Raw genomic sequence first — 22,087 nt, forward strand, 5'->3', positions numbered from 1 at the left:
TATGATGGGAGAGTGAATGTGGTCCAGTTCACAAGCTGCGTATTAAGGAAATTGTTTTTGGACTGATTCGATGCATTCTTCGTACAAGACAGTGTATGGAACATACTACGCTTCAGTATTCCCAAATTAGTCTAACTTTTGTATTGTGTAATAATTTCATTGTATAAGGGTCGTCAAAATTATAGCTGAAGCGTTTAGTAACGTCCTGCATACTATTTGCTTTATTTATTATTGTATTGTAATGTTCACAAATTTGAGGTTGGAGTCTAAGATTACGCCTAAATCTCCCACAATTTTACATTTTTCTACAAATTGGTTTCTTAGGTGTATGTCTATGGGGAAATTTAAAGTTTTTCTGCTGAAGGTTATTGAGTTACATTTCTTTACGTTAAGTTGGAGTAGACTTTTATTACACCATGTGTGGAATAGAATGATTTCGTTTTGGAATACTTCAGCGTCTTTGACATTTCTTATTACTATGAAAAGTTTCATTTCGTCTACATGTATACCTAATAACTCTTAGATGTTTGAGTATAAAGGTAATGTCATTTACGTAAAAAACAAAAAGAAGAGAGCCTAAGCGGGAACAGTGGAGTACACAAGAGGTGAAACGAATTCGTTCAGAGAGTATATTCTGAAAGTGAACTTTTTATTCGCGTTTATTAAATATCATTGGAGCCATTTCAAGAGTTTATTTTCTATGCCATATTTTTGCTGTTTGAAAATATAGTTAATACGGTCGAATGCTTTACTAAAGTCTGTGTAGGGGGTTTCCGCATTGTTGCCATTGTCCATTACATTTAGAATAACTGATTCATATTCTGAAAGGTTTGATGTTGTTGAGCAACCTTTAAAAAAGCCATGCTGTTTGCTTGTTATTTGATTTTTGCTTTGCTGAAATATTCCTGATTCTTGAAGCTGATGAGAATTATTGAAACTGAAACTTGGTTTGGCTTAGCAAGCCAATCAAACATTCCACCTTAGAAAATTTCCGACGTTAGCTTAGTCCTGTCACTAGGTTAGTGTTGGATTCTGATGAGACGAACTCAAAACGACTTCTCCAATAACTAATTCAGTTATTTGTTTTATGTCGTTTACGCGCAAATGTGAGTTAAAAGAATTTTCTTCTTAAGCTTGAGCTTGTGCGACTACCCCTGGCTGCTACTCTGTTATAAATCTGGACTAGCTTAATTCATGTTCTAAGAAACCAAAGACCGACACCAGAGAGGTGACTCCACAATCTGGACGAGCCTTTTCATTCCCTTCTTGTGCTTTTTTTTCTTTCCCTTCCTCATTTCTACTGTAATCTTATAAAAAAATACATCTATATATTCCCGTTTATATAACGCTCTGCCCTCGTTCTTAAATGGCCGAGGGCGAAATACCATCTGATGTCATCGTGGAAGTCCCTGATCCCCCTAACACTCGCATTGCTCCCCGTATAAAGCAGTACCCATAAGGTTCCTCTGGGCCATGGGTGGTATATTTTCGGACCGGAGAGAAACCGTTTAATATATTAAAACTTCCTCGGGATCTGACCGCTAATTACCCGGCTGTAACTCAGATAACACGTGTTCGGGCAAACAAGATACGTGTTCGCCTACCTGTTCGTCTGTTTGTGCCGCGGGTCATGAGCTGCAGCAATTGCAAGCAGTTGGGCCACACAGCCACTTATTGTGGAAATAAGAAACGATGCGGCAAATGCAAGGGAGAGCATGAGGATGACTCTTGCGGCAAAGAAACTGAAAAGTTTATTTGCTGTGGGGGCTCTTTGCATGCTCTTGAATCATGCCATGCGTACAAACAGCGTGGGGATAAAATTAAACGCTCCCTTAAGGAACGCTCGAGGCGCTCTTATGCAGAAATGCTAAAGAATGCTTCGCCATCTGTCCCGTCTGAAAATCCCTTTGCTGGTTTGGCTCGCGTTGAGCAAGAATCTGACGACCCTCAAGAGGGAACATCTCTCGTTAACCCAGAGGAGTCCAGGAAGAGGAGAACTCTTGCCTCCCCTAGACTACCTAGTGATGGTCCCAAGATGTCCGGCTCTGCCAGTGCGCCAACAACATCTAATAAACCCAACGGAAGTACTGCCTTAAACCCGAAGCAATATGCTCCCGGATTCGGAAATTTTAAATCAAACAAGGAGTACCCACCATTTTCAGGGACACCAGAAACCCAAAGTATCCTTCTTTTTCAAACAGACACTCAGTCCAGTAATGGACTAATGAAATTTTATGACATCGTGGGCTTAATTTTCATAGCTTCCAATGTTACTGATCCTCTTAAAAGCCTTTTGATACGTTATCTCCCTATAGTGCAAATATTTTTGAAGCAGTTGACTACTAAATGGCCCCTCCTTGCAGCGATCGTATCCTTCGATGGCTAAGTCATCGAACGAGGTCACCGATTCGATCACTGTTCTACAGTGGAACAGCAGAAGTATCCTCGCATGTCGCAGAGCTACGTCCAGAATGCAAAGAAGAGAGCCGGACTACATACATACAAGGTACAGAACTTCCCAAACCGCGATGAGCGGCAACAATCGTCGGCTAAAATTCGGGCACGGAAGCTCTACGAGAAGATGCTGACAAAATATAGCTGCTGTGTGATGGACGACGAAATGTATATAAAAGCCGATTTTAAGCAAATTCCGGGGTTGGAGTTTTTCACCGGCAAGAGCAAGTTCTATGTGGACGACAAATTTAAGAAAAAGAAAATGTCGAAGTTCGCCTCCAAATATCTCATTTGGCAGGCCATCTGCTCTTGCGGACTGGGCCTTTCGTGACAAAGGGCACAGTAAATGGCGAGATCTACAAATCTGAGTGCCTCGAGAAGCGCTTTTTGCCGTTCTTGCAGCAGCACGACGAAGCTCCGCTATGTTGGTCAGATTTGGCATCATGCCACTATTCTAAAAGTGTCCTGGAGTGGTATGAGGCCAATTCTGTCCATTTTGTTCCAAAGGACATGAATCCGCCAAACTGTCCGGAGCTGTGCCCGGTGGAGCAGTACTGGGCAATGATAAAACGGGAACTTCGGAAGATCAAGAAGACAGTCAAAGACGAGAAGGACATGTTAAGAAAATGGAAGAAAACTGAGAAACTGGTACCGGATGACACTGTAAAGACTGTGATGGAGGGCATCAAGCGAAAATGCGTACAATTTTACACTCAAGGCTCCATCGATTAACTTTTCTTTTGATTTTTGAAGTAAATTTATGTATAAAACTACCCTAAAATTTTGGTTTGATTTTAAACATTATAAGAAAATTGGCATGACATTTTCGGTGTCGCAATAATTTCGTGTTCGCCCTTTAGAACCCAAGATGATTTCCAGCACTGTATTAGGTTTAACCTCAAGCAAAAGCAAAACATAAGTTTTTAGGTGTAAATCCTAAATGTTGTAAATGTTACTTCCCACAGCAACGATTTTAGTATGGTTCATATTTGGGTCTATCAAAATATTAAGAAAGTTCAGTCGTTCACATTTACAAGGACGTAATGATTCTTTATCGTATTCAAAACAATCTACTCTTTCTCTATTCATTTTCTGACTACATCTATGTTATTTAGCAGTTCATTCTGAACATTTCATTCAAAGGTACCCAGTTTCAGCGATGAATTTATTCTCATTTATATGAGTTTTAAATGTCGATGTCGGTGGCGCACTGAAAGTGTTGGAAAAATTAATATTTTTTTGTATTTTGATTGAACTATACGTTTTAAAATCTTTATAACTATTTTTTGAAAACTCGTAGTTAGTTATGGTCTTCGATAAAATTGTTAACCAAGGTTTGAACTATACTTTTTGAAGGCTGGTTTTTCATGTTGAGTGAAATAGCGAGCTTTATTAACGTAGATGCAAATAAGGGACCATTCATAAATTACGTAACGCTTTTAGGGGGGGAGGGGGTACAACAAGTTGTGACAAGTTGTGACATAGGGGGGAGGGGGTGTTAACTAGATCGTTACGTAACACGTTTTCATCGAAGAAAAACATGTTTTTTCTTGGAATTTGTTACGTAACAGGGGAGGGAGGATGGAAAAATTTGTGACAATTTGTTACATGGGGGAGGGGGAGTCAATTTTGGGCAATTTTTGCGTTACGTAATTTATGAATGGTCCCTAATTCATTTCCCCATGTAAAATCACATACAAATTTTGAACGCGATGCGCAAACCCGGGAAGCAACCGATCACCACCAAATTTTGCAGAGGCATTTGGGATCACAAAAGGAACTCAAAAAGGGCTGTGCCCGCTAGTTTAAATCATTTTGAAGTTTTCCCATTCAACCGCGAGCCTAGTGGAGCATGTTATACCCTTTTACCCCAGAAGAAACTCTAAATGCATTCAACACATACCACCTCAAACTTCAATTCATCGTTGTGAAGGAAAAGGAAGGAAGATTGCCGTATCTAGACATGACAATCAGGAAGCAAGAAAACACCATACGCACAGAATGGTATATGAAATCCATAGCATTAAGCCGTCTCCTTAGTTTCCGTTCTATTCATTTCTAACTCACAAAACACTCAAATTTAAAGCATTTTTCGCACCACGAACAGTCAGTACCGCATTAATGCCGAAGCAGTGTACACGCCAAATTATATTTTCAGTCCACCCCACACGAATGAAACAGTATATCAGTAGACTAAGTTATGTAAAATAAATTTAAAAAATATCTATAATAGGGGAGACCGGGGCTATTTGGCGGTGTTTTCAGTTTTCATTTTTTACCGCTTTGATTTTGATAGATCTTGCAAAATAGAACACGTTGCATGAAAGGGCAGACTGTTGGCAACATCTCTGAATTTTATGAAAATGTTTCATACGTTGTCTTCATTTCTAGAGACAAAAATATGTGACGCGGAAAAGCCGCCAACTTACCCCAGCATCGGAGTAAGTTGGCGGTATGTATGGAGTAAGTTGGCGGACTGCCAGCAAATAAGCAATCCAATGAAAATACAATTACATAAGTGGTCCATATGAAATGTGCCGATTGTCAGTTCAATAAAACTGTATAGTATTCGACACATTTCATTATATTTCAGTCTCAATACCCCGTCATTTTGACTTCGACGCGTACTCCATATTCAAAAGCAAATTTTCGAAATTCTTCAGGCGATTAGCTGAAATAATTGTCCTCTGCATTGACGAGAGACACAAGAAAAAGTTTCTCTTACTGTGGAGTGAATTTCAGTAATAAAAATATATGGTGACTATTTTCGCACTATAAATAGTACCGCCAACTTGCCCCGTGTGCGGTACCGCCAACTTGCCCCGTGTGCGGTACCGCCAACTTACCCCAACCGCATATTTTATAAAAAACGATTTAAAAAATTACTTATGGGTATGAATATGTATAAAATCTAAGTATGCTCAAAAACACAATATCGCCCACAGCTTCTACAAAACATAATGTTTCACAACAAAAACACATTGGATAATGCGTTTCGCATTACTTGAGATACACAACGAGTCACAGCACTTTATGTCTAATAGAAATGGAGAAAAAGGGGTTCCGCCAATTTACCCCAACCGCCAACTAGCCCCGGGCTCCCCTACAGTTATGTGCACGACCAAAACATACAGCAGACGAACGAATGTTGAAATACAACATAGTTTGACAAAAGACAGACACCTGCACTGAGGTAACTAGACTATCAAAATTCAAAAAATTAACTTATGTTTTTTCGTCACAAGAAATCAGTTTGATGTCCATTAGATTGCCTTATGAATCGAAACAAAATCAAACTGCTTAGTGACCTACGCCTTTCATAGGGCAACCTTATGAAATTCTAATTTTTGAATTTATAGATAGAAATTTTTGGAATTAAAGTTGGAGAAGTATTACTTGTCGTTTCATAGTGCAAGAAAAATTAAATTTTCAAGAACTCTTCGAAAACAATCGTTAAAGTAATGTGACCCTCACCTTCTGTTCTTTGAAACTACTTTCCTTGAATGAACAATAAAAAAACTCAAAAACAGATTTAGTTTCCATCCCACAAAGTGTAGAATCTTGTTCTGACGTTCTTATTCCTTCCGAGACCGATGTTGGTGCCACCCGCCCGAATATGAAGTTGTTTGCCCGCTAGTTTAAATCATTTTGAAGTTTTCCCATTCAACCGCGAGCCTAGTGGAGCATGTTATACCCTTTTACCCCAGAAGAAACTCTAAATGCATTCAACACATACCACCTCAAACTTCAATTCATCGTTGTGAAGGAAAAGGAAGGAAGATTGCCGTATCTAGACATGACAATCAGGAAGCAAGAAAACACCATACGCACAGAATGGTATATGAAATCCATAGCATTAAGCCGTCTCCTTAGTTTCCGTTCTATTCATTTCTAACTCACAAAACACTCAAATTTAAAGCATTTTTCGCACCACGAACAGTCAGTACCGCATTAATGCCGAAGCAGTGTACACGCCAAATTATATTTTCAGTCCACCCCACACGAATGAAACAGTATATCAGTAGACTAAGTTATGTAAAATAAATTTAAAAAATATCTATAATAGGGGAGACCGGGGCTATTTGGCGGTGTTTTCAGTTTTCATTTTTTACCGCTTTGATTTTGATAGATCTTGCAAAATAGAACACGTTGCATGAAAGGGCAGACTGTTGGCAACATCTCTGAATTTTATGAAAATGTTTCATACGTTGTCTTCATTTCTAGAGACAAAAATATGTGACGCGGAAAAGCCGCCAACTTACCCCAGCATCGGAGTAAGTTGGCGGTATGTATGGAGTAAGTTGGCGGACTGCCAGCAAATAAGCAATCCAATGAAAATACAATTACATAAGTGGTCCATATGAAATGTGCCGATTGTCAGTTCAATAAAACTGTATAGTATTCGACACATTTCATTATATTTCAGTCTCAATACCCCGTCATTTTGACTTCGACGCGTACTCCATATTCAAAAGCAAATTTTCGAAATTCTTCAGGCGATTAGCTGAAATAATTGTCCTCTGCATTGACGAGAGACACAAGAAAAAGTTTCTCTTACTGTGGAGTGAATTTCAGTAATAAAAATATATGGTGACTATTTTCGCACTATAAATAGTACCGCCAACTTGCCCCGTGTGCGGTACCGCCAACTTGCCCCGTGTGCGGTACCGCCAACTTACCCCAACCGCATATTTTATAAAAAACGATTTAAAAAATTACTTATGGGTATGAATATGTATAAAATCTAAGTATGCTCAAAAACACAATATCGCCCACAGCTTCTACAAAACATAATGTTTCACAACAAAAACACATTGGATAATGCGTTTCGCATTACTTGAGATACACAACGAGTCACAGCACTTTATGTCTAATAGAAATGGAGAAAAAGGGGTTCCGCCAATTTACCCCAACCGCCAACTAGCCCCGGGCTCCCCTACAGTTATGTGCACGACCAAAACATACAGCAGACGAACGAATGTTGAAATACAACATAGTTTGACAAAAGACAGACACCTGCACTGAGGTAACTAGACTATCAAAATTCAAAAAATTAACTTATGTTTTTTCGTCACAAGAAATCAGTTTGATGTCCATTAGATTGCCTTATGAATCGAAACAAAATCAAACTGCTTAGTGACCTACGCCTTTCATAGGGCAACCTTATGAAATTCTAATTTTTGAATTTATAGATAGAAATTTTTGGAATTAAAGTTGGAGAAGTATTACTTGTCGTTTCATAGTGCAAGAAAAATTAAATTTTCAAGAACTCTTCGAAAACAATCGTTAAAGTAATGTGACCCTCACCTTCTGTTCTTTGAAACTACTTTCCTTGAATGAACAATAAAAAAACTCAAAAACAGATTTAGTTTCCATCCCACAAAGTGTAGAATCTTGTTCTGACGTTCTTATTCCTTCCGAGACCGATGTTGGTGCCACCCGCCCGAATATGAAGTTGTTTGCAGCAACTCGACTCATTAATCTAATTGTCCTTCCTTCGCAACCCAGTTGGCAGTATCATATATAGGTACTATACCTACAGGAAAGGTACCGCCATACAAACGGAGCCGACCGACCGATATTCCTACCGACCGACGGAAAAACACCGCACGCTACTCGTGCCGGACCAAGTTTTCCCATCTAAGCTAAATGAGGAAAACCGCATGCTGAAGCGTATGGTACCGCGGAGTGGGTGCGGGTGTGGAAGCTGACAGTGAGTACGTGTGTGTGTTCACCCCCACATTCACACATCGGCGGAAAACAGCTTTCGGAAAACCTCATGTTGTTGGTTCGTATTTGGAAAACTGAACTGTGCAAATATTTGCATTACATATACAGCTTCACTGTTCGGTCGGACGGTGGAAGTTAGCGATTTCATTAGAAGTGCCCGACTAATAAAGCAACCGTGGTGGCAAGGGAGGGTGGACTTGTGGCAGGCAGATCTCTATCAAAGTGAAAATTATTTTAAGTTACATATTTTGCGAAGTTCCTGTGTGTCTACTGCCGTCAACGTTTCCTTTTCCATTCTCTCAACTGTAACCGAACATGTTCACACACTTGTTTGTCGCTCACAAGGAAGACAGCTGGGAGAAGCCGGTGAGGAAGAATTACACACGGCTGGTGCCTTTTCAGAAGCGTGCAACGTAATATGTAGGATGTTGGAAAAGTACTAACGCAATCAGCAGATAGTTTTAGGGTGCTTTTCCCAAAGCACCAGAACATGTTTGCGAGATGGGCCTCTTGAATCTGATCCTCTACGTACACAAACACACATGGATTCTCGGAACTGGGAGCAGGGACTATAACAGAAGAGGCTTTTGGTGAAGTGCTTGGCCGTACAAGTGGATTGATTTTACATGTAGATCTGGTTGTCAGCCTGAACTGGGTGCCGGACAAGGTCGTAAATGTTTCACGAGGGAATTATGATATGGATTACACTATCATAAAGCATTGTCTGTTCGTTGAATTCATTTTGCTGTAAACATGCAGTTAGCCCGTGTGTAAAGAATGAAAATGAGATCTGAATGATGATGTATGAGCACAGGACCAACACAAATTTATAAATTTATATTTTTTCGGAACGTCGCTTGAATGAATGGTTAAGGGATATAATAGTGGCATGCCATCGAGAATGTATGTAAAATTGTCATGTTAAATATCAAATTCACTGAGAAATAACAGTATTGCCCTATGCATATAAAATTGCATACATAGCTTAGTGTACCGGGATGATCGCTGAGGAATTCGTTCCAAGCCTGATCTCAGACTTAATCTATCTCTGCCTATTGCGACGTCAATATAATAGTTTTTTTTAACGTTGTCAGTAGTACGCATCCCACTAGGGTGTTCATCGGACTCACCTCTCAAAAGTGAGTCAGTTTGCTAAATCTCTACATGTGGCGACTTTGGATGTTTTTAAAAAAGGACCGATTTTGAGCAACATTTCAAATTCATGCCTTTTGAAGTACTCCTAAACTATATTCGATTTTTTTTCAGTATTTAGCCACTTAGCTCCCCACTTTATCTCGATTTACTCGGATATTATCCGGTGGTGAAACTACTCTACTCCGGCTCACAATTCCCCAGCGGCAGAATTTCTCTCGCTACCGATATCTGTTTCGTTGGATCACGAAACAGATATCGGTAGTCCTAGCTCAATAGGATCTACCACCCTTCTTCGGCGGATTTTTCCAGATCTCGATTCTTTTGTTCATGATTCATTTAGCTCCCCGCTTCGACCCGATCTATTTGATCTAGTCCCGGAGGTGGACCCAACCTACTCAAAGAACCAGCCAGTAGGTACCGAGGTCTGTCCAGCGATTCCGGGTGGAGCGTAGCTTTTGGCTAACTGGCGCCCCAACAACCTGCTGCTGGCTATTCGACGCTGTCTACTAGATGTCGATCTAGCCCACGGCGATGGATCTAGCCTACTCACTCGCTACCCGTTAGGGTAAGCGTCCAGTTCACTGGCGCCCCGATGGATCTACTCCTACGGTGAGTTCCCCGGCGGCAGAATTTTTCCAGAGCTCGGTTTTTTGTTGCAAGGTGTCTTTTTAGTCGGCGGACATGCTTTGTTGGTACCACCACCACTTCTTCTGCAGCTCGGAGGGTATGCTCGTCACTACGCATCCCAGATATGTTCATCCTGGTACATCTATTGGACGATATGTCGACTGTCACGCCGGATACACCACTTCGAACTTCTTCGAAGCTTTCGGTGTCGCTTGCACGTTCACACATTCCGGGCAAAGGGGTGAAGAAGCATGTCCATTCCGATGTAGATAGAAGCATCCGTGCTAGGAAAAAACTGTGTCAAAATGGATATTCACCGCTCCATGCTTCTTATGTACCCACACCGACACATTTGGGATGAGTCGGTGGGTCCACCTTCCTTTCTCCGCGTTTTCCCACTCTTGCTGCCATTTAGATAACGGGTCCACTAGGGCCAGTCTTATTGCATTTCGTGTATTTCTCCACTGGTAGCATTCCACATCCTCAGCCAGAGTAATTGAAGATAAGAACCATCCCGGCAATTACGCATACCGCCTCTGACGATATCGTTCTGTACGCGCTCGCGACACGAACAGTGTAGGCGGCCATGTGGTTGAGTCGCGGTTTGGGAAAAGATAATGTTCAATTTGTCAGCGCACATTTCAGCTGGTGTCGTTGGACCCTTGATCTTTGCCCTCACGGTACAGCAAGCGTTGCCCCAGGGGTCTCTTCTCTGCACAGCTCCTTATAGCAGGTGATGAACTTACTAAGTATTATCTCGCATTCAAAAGAGGCCCTAGCCGCCTAAAATGCCACCTTCCACTCTTCTCTGACTGCCTCAGAACGTGCTCTCTGATCGCATCTTTTGAATTTAGGCAGGCAGCACGGAGCTTTAACGACTAGAGCGTCTTCCTTATACCTCTCCTGGCGTAGTCGAAGGTCTTTTCAAGGTTCTTGCTTCTTTTTCTACTTTTCTTTCTGTTTTTTACTCTCTTCTGTGATTTCTTAGGTTAGTCATCCAATTTCCATCTGTCGTTTTGCCTTTCTCAATAGAAAGGTATTGCAATTGCTCTGAAAACCGACTTTTTAACGGAGGCCCGGAGGGCCGAGTGACATATACCATTCGATTCAGTTCGTCGAGTTCGGCAAATGTCTGTGTGTGTGTGTGTATGTATGTGTGTATGTATGTATGTGTGTGTATGTGTGTGTGTATGTGACCAAAAATGTCACTCATTTTTCTCAGAGATGGCTGAACCGCTTTTGACAAACTTAGTCTCAAATGAAAGGTGCAACGTTCCCATAGGCTGCTATTGAATTTCTAATGGATCCGACTTCCGGTTCCGGAATTACAGGGTGATAAGTACGAACACGCAGAAAATGTCGATTTTAATAAATTCTGCAATGAATGTATAAAGGTGAAAAATTTTCCAAAATATGACCACTACTGCTTCGATTTGTAGTATTAGGTCACTAACATCCATTCAAAGTCTATTTGGCCACATTGGCCACCATCCTCGGTTCCGGAAGCCCCGGCGGAAGTATCTAAATTCAGAATAACAGTCACATCGGTTTCTCGGAGATGGCTAGACCGATTCGACTAAACTTGGCCTCAAATGAAAGGTGTTGCGTCCCCGTAAATGGCTATTTAATTTCATCCCGATCCGACTTCCGGTTCCGGAGTTACAGGTTGTGGCGTGCGATCACATAGCAAATTGTGATTCAAACCGATACTCCGATGAAAGCAAAAAAGGTAAAAATTTCGCTAAAATGTCTCTCAAACAACTTAAATTTGCTGTTCTAGGTCACCGACGGCCAACCAAACTTTCGTTGACTACATTGACCACCATAGACGGTTCCGGAAGTGCCCGGGAAAAGCGGCCATCTTTCAAAATTTACGAACTCGCATCAGTTTCCCGGAAATGGTTAGGCCGATTTTCACAAACTTAGTCCCAAATGATAGCTATAATATCCCCACAGATGTCTATAAAATTTCGTACGGATCGCTTATATGGGTCCGGAAATATAGACTAAATCGTCCGGTCACATATGAAATTCCCATATAAGCCGGAACTCAAATTTTTTTTCAAAGGGGGGACCTCATGAAATTTCAGAAATCGAATTCGTATTTTTGATGGCAAACATCTTTAAAATGCATGAAACGTCGAGATTTTATGTTATCTCGAAAATTTTTTTTTTATAAAAATCGACTTTTTGGGACTGCCGATTTTGCACCTTTTTGCCTTTCTCAATAGAAAGGTATTGCAATTGCTCTGAAAACCGACTTTTTAACGGAGGCCCGGAGGGCCGAGTGACATATACCATTCGATTCAGTTCGTCGAGTTCGGCAAATGTCTGTGTGTGTGTATGTATGTGTGTATGTATGTATGTGTGTGTGTGTATGTGTGTGTGTATGTGACCAAAAATGTCACTCATTTTTCTCAGAGATGGCTGAACCGATTTTGACAAACTTAGTCTCAAATGAAAGATGCAACGTTCCCATAGGCTGCTATTGAATTTCTAATGGATCCGACTTCCGGTTCCGGAATTACAGGGTGATAAGTACGAACACGCAGAAAATGTCGATTTTAATAAATTCTGCAATGAATGTATAAAGGTGAAAAAATTTCCAAAATATGACCACTACTGCTTCGATTTGTAGTATTAGGTCACTAACATCCATTCAAAGTCTATTTGGCCACATTGGCCACCATCCTCGGTTCCGGAAGCCCCGGCGGAAGTATCTAAATTCAGAATAACAGTCACATCGGTTTCTCGGAGATGGCTAGACCGATTCGACTAAACTTGGCCTCAAATGAAAGGTGTTGCGTCCCCGTAAATGGCTATTTAATTTCATCCCGATCCGACTTCCGGTTCCGGAGTTACAGGTTGTGGCGTGCGATCACATAGCAAATTGTGATTCAAACCGATACTCCGATGAAAGCAAAAAAGGTAAAAATTTCGCTAAAATGTCTCTCAAACAACTTAAATTTGCTGTTCTAGGTCACCGACGGCCAACCAAACTTTCGTTGACTACATTGACCACCATAGACGGTTCCGGAAGTGCCCGGGAAAAGCGGCCATCTTTCAAAATTTACGAACTCGCATCAGTTTCCCGGAAATGGTTAGGCCGATTTTCACAAACTTAGTCCCAAATGATAGCTATAATATCCCCACAGATGTCTATAAAATTTCGTACGGATCGCTTATATGGGTCCGGAAATATAGACTAAATCGTCCGGTCACATATGAAATTCCCATATAAGCCGGAACTCAAATTTTTTTTCAAAGGGGGGACCTCATGAAATTTCAGAAATCGAATTCGTATTTTTGATGGCAAACATCTTTAAAATGCATGAAACGTCGAGATTTTATGTTATCTCGAAAAATTTTTTTTTTATAAAAATCGACTTTTTGGGACTGCCGATTTTGCACCTTTTTGCCTTTCTCAATAGAAAGGTATTGCAATTGCTCTGAAAACCGACTTTTTAACGGAGGCCCGGAGGGCCGAGTGACATATACCATTCGATTCAGTTCGTCGAGTTCGGCAAATGTCTGTGTGTGTGTGTGTGTATGTATGTGTGTATGTATGTATGTGTGTGTGTATGTGTGTGTGTATGTGACCAAAAATGTCACTCATTTTTCTCAGAGATGGCTGAACCGATTTTGACAAACTTAGTCTCAAATGAAAGATGCAACGTTCCCATAGGCTGCTATTGAATTTCTAATGGATCCGACTTCCGGTTCCGGAATTACAGGGTGATAAGTACGAACACGCAGAAAATGTCGATTTTAATCAATTCTGCAATGAATGTATAAAGGTGAAAAATTTTCCAAAATATGTCCACTACTGCTTCGATTTGTAGTATTAGGTCACTAACATCCATTCAAAGTCTATTTGGCCACATTGGCCACCATCCTCGGTTCCGGAAGCCCCGGCGGAAGTATCTAAATTCAGAATAACAGTCACATCGGTTTCTCGGAGATGGCTAGACCGATTCGACTAAACTTGGCCTCAAATGAAAGGTATTGCGTCCCCGTAAATGGCTATTTAATTTCATCCCGATCCGACTTCCGGTTCCGGAGTTACAGGTTGTGGCGTGCGATCACATAGCAAATTGTGATTCAAACCGATACTCCGATGAAAGCAAAAAAGGTAAAAATTTCGCTAAAATGTCTCTCAAACAACTTAAATTTGCTGTTCTAGGTCACCGACGGCCAACCAAACTTTCGTTGACTACATTAACCACCATAGACGGTTCCGGAAGTGCCCGGGAAAAGCGGCCATCTTTCATAACTAGCAAACTCATATCAGTTTCTCGGAAATGGTTGGGTCGATTTTCACAAACTTAGTCCCAAATGATAGCTATATTATCCCCACAGATGTCTATAAAATTTCGCACGGATCGCTTGTATGGTTCCGGAAATATAGACTGAACGGTCCGGTCACACATGAAATTCCCATATAAGCCTGAACTCATATTTTTTTTTCAAAGGGGGGACCCCATGAAATTTCAGAAATCGAATTCGTATTTTTGATGCCAAACATCTTTAAAATGCATGAAACGTCGAGATTTTATGTTATCTCGAAAAACATTTTTTTTATAAAAATCGACTTTTTGGGACTTTGCCGATTTTGCACCTTTTTGCCTTTCTCAATAGAAAGGTATTGCAATTGCTCTGAAAACCGACTTTTTAACGGAGGGCCGAGTGACATATACCATTCGATTCAGTTCGTCGAGTTCGGCAAATGTCTGTGTGTGTGTATGTATGTGTGTATGTATGTATGTGTGTGTGTATGTGTGTGTGTATGTGACCAAAAATGTCACTCATTTTTCTCAGAGATGGCTGAACCGATTTTGACAAACTTAGTCTCAAATGAAAGATGCAACGTTCCCATAGGCTGCTATTGAATTTCTAATGGATCCGACTTCCGGTTCCGGAATTACAGGGTGATAAGTACGAACACGCAGAAAATGTCGATTTTAATAAATTCTGCAATGAATGTATAAAGGTGAAAATTTTTCCAAAATATGTCCACTACTGCTTCGATTTGTAGTATTAGGTCACTAACATCCATTCAAAGTCTATTTGGCCACATTGGCCACCATCCTCGGTTCCGGAAGCCCCGGCGGAAGTATCTAAATTCAGAATAACAGTCACATCGGTTTCTCGGAGATGGCTAGACCGATTCGACTAAACTTGGCCTCAAATGAAAGGTATTGCGTCCCCGTAAATGGCTATTTAATTTCATCCCGATCCGACTTCCGGTTCCGGAGTTACAGGTTGTGGCGTGCGATCACATAGCAAATTGTGATTCAAACCGATACTCCGATGAAAGCAAAAAAGGTAAAAATTTCGCTAAAATGTCTCTCAAACAACTTAAATTTGCTGTTCTAGGTCACCGACGGCCAACCAAACTTTCGTTGACTACATTGACCACCATAGACGGTTCCGGAAGTGCCCGGGAAAAGCGGCCATCTTTCAAAATTTACGAACTCGCATCAGTTTCTCGGAAATGGTTAGGCCGATTTTCACAAACTTAGTCCCAAATGATAGCTATAATATCCCCACAGATGTCTATAAAATTTCGTACGGATCGCTTATATGGGTCCGGAAATATAGACTAAATCGTCCGGTCACATATGAAATTCCCATATAAGCCGGAACTCAAATTTTTTTTCAAAGGGGGGACCTCATGAAATTTCAGAAATCGAATTCGTATTTTTGATGGCAAACATCTTTAAAATGCATGAAACGTCGAGATTTTATGTTATCTCGAAAAAATTTTTTTTATAAAAATCGACTTTTTGGGACTGCCGATTTTGCACCTTTTTGCCTTTCTCAATAGAAAGGTATTGCAATTGCTCTGAAAACCGACTTTTTAACGGAGGCCCGGAGGGCCGAGTGACATATACCATTCGATTCAGTTCGTCGAGTTCGGCAAATGTCTGTGTGTGTGTGTATGTATGTGTGTATGTATGTATGTGTGTGTGTATGTGTGTGTGTATGTGACCAAAAATGTCACTCATTTTTCTCAGAGATGGCTGAACCGATTTTGACAAACTTAGTCTCAAATGAAAGATGCAACGTTCCCATAGGCTGCTATTGAATTTCTAATGGATCCGACTTCCGGTTCCGGAATTACAGGGTGATAAGTACGAACACGCAGAAAATGTCGATTTTAATAAATTCTGCAATGAATGTATAAAGGTGAAAAATTTTCCAAAACTTGTCCACTACTGCTTCGATTTGTAGTATTAGGTCACTAACATCCATTCAAAGTCTATTTGGCCACATTGGCCACCATCCTCGGTACCGGGAAGCCCCGGCGGAAGTATCTAAATTCAGAATAACAGTCACATCGGTTTCTCGGAGATGGCTAGACCGATTCGACTAAACTTGGCCTCAAATGAAAGGTATTGCGTCCCCGTAAATGGCTATTTAATTTCATCCCGATCCGACTTCCGGTTCCGGAGTTACAGGTTGTGGCGTGCGATCACATAGCAAATTGTGATTCAAACCGATACTCCGATGAAAGCAAAAAAGGTAAAAATTTCGCTAAAATGTCTCTCAAACAACTTAAATTTGCTGTTCTAGGTCACCGACGGCCAACCAAACTTTCGTTGACTACATTAACCACCATAGACGGTTCCGGAAGTGCCCGGGAAAAGCGGCCATCTTTCATAACTAGCAAACTCATATCAGTTTCTCGGAAATGGTTGGGTCGATTTTCACAAACTTAATCCCAAATGATAGCTATATTATCCCCACAGATGTCTATAAAATTTCGCACGGATCGCTTGTATGGTTCCGGAAATATAGACTGAACGGTCCGGTCACACATGAAATTCCCATATAAGCCTGAACTCATATTTTTTTTTCAAAGGGGGGACCCCATGAAATTTCAGAAATCGAATTCGTATTTTTGATGCCAAACATCTTTAAAATGCATGAAACGTCGAGATTTTATGTTATCTCGAAAAACATTTTTTTTATAAAAATCGACTTTTTGGGACTTTGCCGATTTCGCACCTTTTTGCCTTTCTCAATAGAAAGGTATTGCAATTGCTCTGAAAACCGACTTTTTAACGGAGGCCCGGAGGGCCGAGTGACATATACCATTCGATTCAGTTCGTCGAGTTCGGCAAATGTCTGTGTGTGTGTATGTATGTGTGTATGTATGTATGTGTGTGTGTATGTGTGTGTGTATGTGACCAAAAATGTCACTCATTTTTCTCAGAGATGGCTGAACCGATTTTGACAAACTTAGTCTCAAATGAAAGGTGCAACGTTCCCATAGGCTGCTATTGAATTTCTAATGGATCCGACTTCCGGTTCCGGATTTACAGGGTGATAAGTACGAACACGCAGAAAATGTCGATTTTAATAAATTCTGCAATGAATGTATAAAGGTGAAAATTTTTCCAAAATATGTCCACTACTGCTTCGATTTGTAGTATTAGGTCACTAACATCCATTCAAAGTCTATTTGGCCACATTGGCCACCATCCTCGGTTCCGGAAGCCCCGGCGGAAGTATCTAAATTCAGAATAACAGTCACATCGGTTTCTCGGAGATGGCTAGACCGATTCGACTAAACTTGGCCTCAAATGAAAGGTGTTGCGTCCCCGTAAATGGCTATTTAATTTCATCCCGATACGACTTCCGGTTCCGGAGTTGCAGGTTGTGGCGTGCGATCACATAGCAAATTGTGATTCAAACCGATACTCCGATGAAAGCAAAAAAGGTAAAAATTTCGCTAAAATGTCTCTCAAACAACTTAAATTTGCTGTTCTAGGTCACCGACGGCCAACCAAACTTTCGTTGACTACATTAACCACCATAGACGGTTCCGGAAGTGCCCGGGAAAAGCGGCCATCTTTCATAACTAGCAAACTCATATCAGTTTCTCGGAAATGGTTGGGTCGATTTTCACAAACTTAGTCCCAAATGATAGCTATATTATCCCCACAGATGTCTATAAAATTTCGCACGGATCGCTTGTATGGTTCCGGAAATATAGACTGAACGGTCCGGTCACACATGAAATTCCCATATAAGCCTGAACTCATATTTTTTTTCAAAGGGGGGACCCCATGAAATTTCAGAAATCGAATTCGTATTTTTGATGCCAAACATCTTTAAAATGCATGAAACGTCGAGATTTTATGTTATCTCGAAAAACATTTTTTTTATAAAAATCGACTTTTTGGGACTTTGCCGATTTCGCACCTTTTTTCAGTTCAATATTACCGTGGCTGTTTTTTCTTTTTCAAAATTTTAGAACTCGAATAATGATTTATTTTCCTGTATATAGTTGTCATGTGAGGTATAATAATAAAATGTAATATATGCATTTAAAAGTTTTTAATGAATATAAACAACGCACACATTCTCGTGATTCATGATTGAGAAAGGCATAATTGCACCGCTAGGTGGATTAAAATAGGTTTTTTTTTGTTGCTGTCCTTCGCCGACCCTCTTGGGCTTCTTCGATTCCTCCTCCTCTCCTGGTGTTTCTCTTACTATTTTCACGGAAGGGGAAAACCGGTCAGCCTCACAGACACCTACTTTGGCTACCTCCATGGTATTCAGTGCCTTTTTGGCATTTTCAGCTCTCTCCAGTAACGCCATCTGTTCGCATTCAGCGGCTGCTACAGCGGATTTGATGCTAATGCTTGATCTGTGGACTTGCTTTTCACGAATTCGTAGAGCTCTTTGATCTTTTGTCTCAACTTTATCGTTTTAGGTAACCCAGACTGCTGGTCCTCTTGGATAATTCTTGATTTCGGCGTGCACACCTGAAGCACCAGATTTCTTTGGCGTCCTGTCGGTTTGTCACCGATCGTGCTCTTTGTGGCCTTCTTGGGTTGCTATCGCTGCTGCTGCATTTGCGGTTGCATTAGCTATTGCACTTGGTAGTTTCACCAGACCTGCTCCATTATATTTTTTATACTACACTGAAACCTCCATTTACGAACTCTTTTTTACGCAATATTCGATTTACGTAGCTTTTTTACGAACTAAATTCGAAATAATGATGTTCGTAAAAAAGTTGGAGTAAGAAGTTATGTACAATTTTCCATATTCTTAGCAAACTGTTAGTAATAAAAGTTGGGAATTTTCAGAATGGGGTTAACAAGTTAATGACGGAAATCGATGTCTGAAGTCATTTTGAAATCCAAGATGGCGACTTCTAATACCATAGTAAGGGGTCGCCTCTATATGATCCCATGGTTACCTTTGCAAGCAGTGAGGTTGCATGCGAGGCCCGGAGGGACAATCCTTATATACCATTCGTCTCAGTTCGTCGAGTTCGGCAAATGTCTCTGAGTATGTCATAAAAATATTTTCTAAATTGCGATCCGAAAGTTCGGGATTCGGAGCTATTAGTTGAAGTTGAAAAATTCCCTGTAATCACTCCGAAAATTGAAAACTTAATTCCGACCCGAAGGGCCCAGTGTCATACACTATTTGACCAAGTTCGTCGAGACCTCAGACCACCAACCTACCCCATCGCCATCAGAGCCACCTTCTCTCATCCTCATCACCTTCACTCACCAGACTTGGGATTTCATCTGCTGTTTCCACAATTATATTTCACCCGCCAGACTTGGGATGTCATCTGCTGTTTCCACAACTATATATAAATAAACCAGCCATGAAATCATAGGTTGGAGAAATGAAAAAGGAAAAATTGCACCACAATGTTATCTTTTTATAAACTGCACTATTAAATGAGACAAAATAGCCAAAGGTATTTCAGGATTGTTGGTAATTGATTGATGATTTCAATTTTAGATGAAAGGTATAATTTTAATTTCTTTTCTATTTAGTCAGCCAGCACTTTTACTATATAAACGACTAAATCCGAATGATTTTGACAATTTTTGACAATACTTTTAACTTTCAGTATACATGTTGTATACCAAAATGAGGTTAGTTGAATTTCTGTTTTTGTGTACTGGTCCAGGTAGTTGCGTCCAGGCTAAAAAAAGCTTTCCAAGCTGACACAACTACCTACCTGCATAACCGTTATGCCCAGCGTGTATGAACATAGTTGCTGTCGCTACCTTGATGTATTTCAGTAAGGCGTGCATCTTGGCTACTTTGCTGTCATTTCGTATGATGTGCGTCTTGAATCAAAATCAATAATAATTTTCAATAACTATTATTTGAGAATCTCGCAAAATTAAGAGAAAATTTAGTTACGTTTTTCATTTTTCTGTTGAAATCAACTATTTAGGAAAACAAGAATTTGTTTTGTTATTTTCTTCATCGAATGGTTTTTAGTGTGGTGTTGAAACTGCTGTCGTTCTTCATTAAAAAATTGGCCAGTTTTCAATTTTTGTTTGAACATTATTCAGTAAACATATAATTATGTTTTCCCGTGATAGACTTGTAAAATTTCATTTGGTTTCTTTTTATAGAACTTTTTGGTGGTATTCAACGGAAAACACAGATTAAAATTATGAGTTAAACGAAAGCAATTATGTGAAAAAATTAACCAAACGATTCGACCATGTAACCCTTGAGACTTCGGTCAAATGCACAAATTCTTATGCTATCCTTGGCGCCCCAAGAAGAACACATGATAATCCAATTAATAACAATGATCGTACGACTACCTCTAAAGCGAGATCACATATAACCGCCGCCAAGCAGATTTGATCTATTTAATTTCCCCGTAGGATACCAAGGCCCGGGTTTTTATTATCGTCTGGTATCATAGTTTAGTTCATTCCCCATCGGACTTCGATGAATGACAGAGCTGATGGAGACTGTCGATTTGTGTTCTTTACCCAGTTAACACTGGTATGACGAAAGCAAACCCGCCGTTGGATTTTTTTTCGTTTTTTGGGTTTTGACGTAAGTGACAATACCTTATTTAAGACTTTTTTGCTGGTATCTAATTATCGAATCGCGGGTTCTCTCTCCTCATAGGGTAAACAGGTCTAATACGACCCCCTTGAGCAAAAATAGCTATATTTCACCATTCGACGCTATGATCTTCTCACTAACTACTCTAATTTATTCTTATATTAGTTAGAAATTAGTACCCGTTTCATTTTTTATTAAAAACATCCTGATACAAGAACAATTAAACATTTTTCAAAGATTCTAGTTTTTTCCTTCACCCAGGGCAAAATGCCCCCGGTGAAAGTGTAATATCCCCGACAACAAGAGGACGGTATGCCCCACAGCAATCGGTGAGAATGCCCCACAACAATGGGTGGGGCGTTTTGGCCGGTGATGAGCTGTTGTGAACACATGAATAATTCTACACACACATAGTTTAAAGCCAAGCTATGAACTAAAATAACTATAACATTCTAGTAAGCTACTTGAAATAGTTCTATCGAATCCGACTATTTCTAATTGGTTGTAGAACCTAAAGTGAGAATCGGTCGGATAATTTTATTGTCTATACTTTTATCAAGCCGAAGTTATTGAATTTAATCGAAGTTTCACACAGTGTCGTACCTGGGTTCGTAGTGACGGTAAGGTTAACTTTTTATTTTTTTTCTTTTTGTATATTAAATGACCCAATCCATCCTTATGTGGCGGTACAGAGGGCAAGATGCTGGTCTGATAAACCAGTTGTTGCATGGGAAGAATTTTCAGCGACAGTGGAATCGTAGCACTAAGCAATTATCTCGTATACTAGCAATCGACTGCGAAGTTTGTTGAAGCAGAAGGCGCAGATGTTGTGGAGGGATTTGCTATTCTTACCAGCAGGCGGACTAATTAATCCGCAAATAATTAAGTCGTTTCAGTGAGGTACATTTTGTAAACTTAAGATCTTAAACCCTTCGTTTTAATCCATAAATGGAAGCTAACCCTAAAAATAAATTCATCCTACTGAGCAGCCAACCCATGCAGCATTCCACTAACAAGTTGTAGCAATTAGTTCGAATTATAATTAATACTCTCCAGAGTCCGGTTGAACTTTGAATGGAACGGATGTTGCTAGGTTATAGTTTTCGCTAATGAACGAACGAAGCAAGTTATCAACTGCTTTACTTTTGCCGTGCTCATCATGCGGTATTGTATAGTGGACGCTCAGCAAATCATGTAGCATGATAAAACCTTTTCAAAACTATTTCGTTGTATTTTTGGACAGCAAGAGTTATCTATATTA

The sequence above is a fragment of the Topomyia yanbarensis genome, chromosome 2 (genome assembly GCF_030247195.1).
Source record: "Topomyia yanbarensis strain Yona2022 chromosome 2, ASM3024719v1, whole genome shotgun sequence".
Lineage (NCBI taxonomy): Eukaryota > Metazoa > Arthropoda > Insecta > Diptera > Culicidae > Topomyia > Topomyia yanbarensis.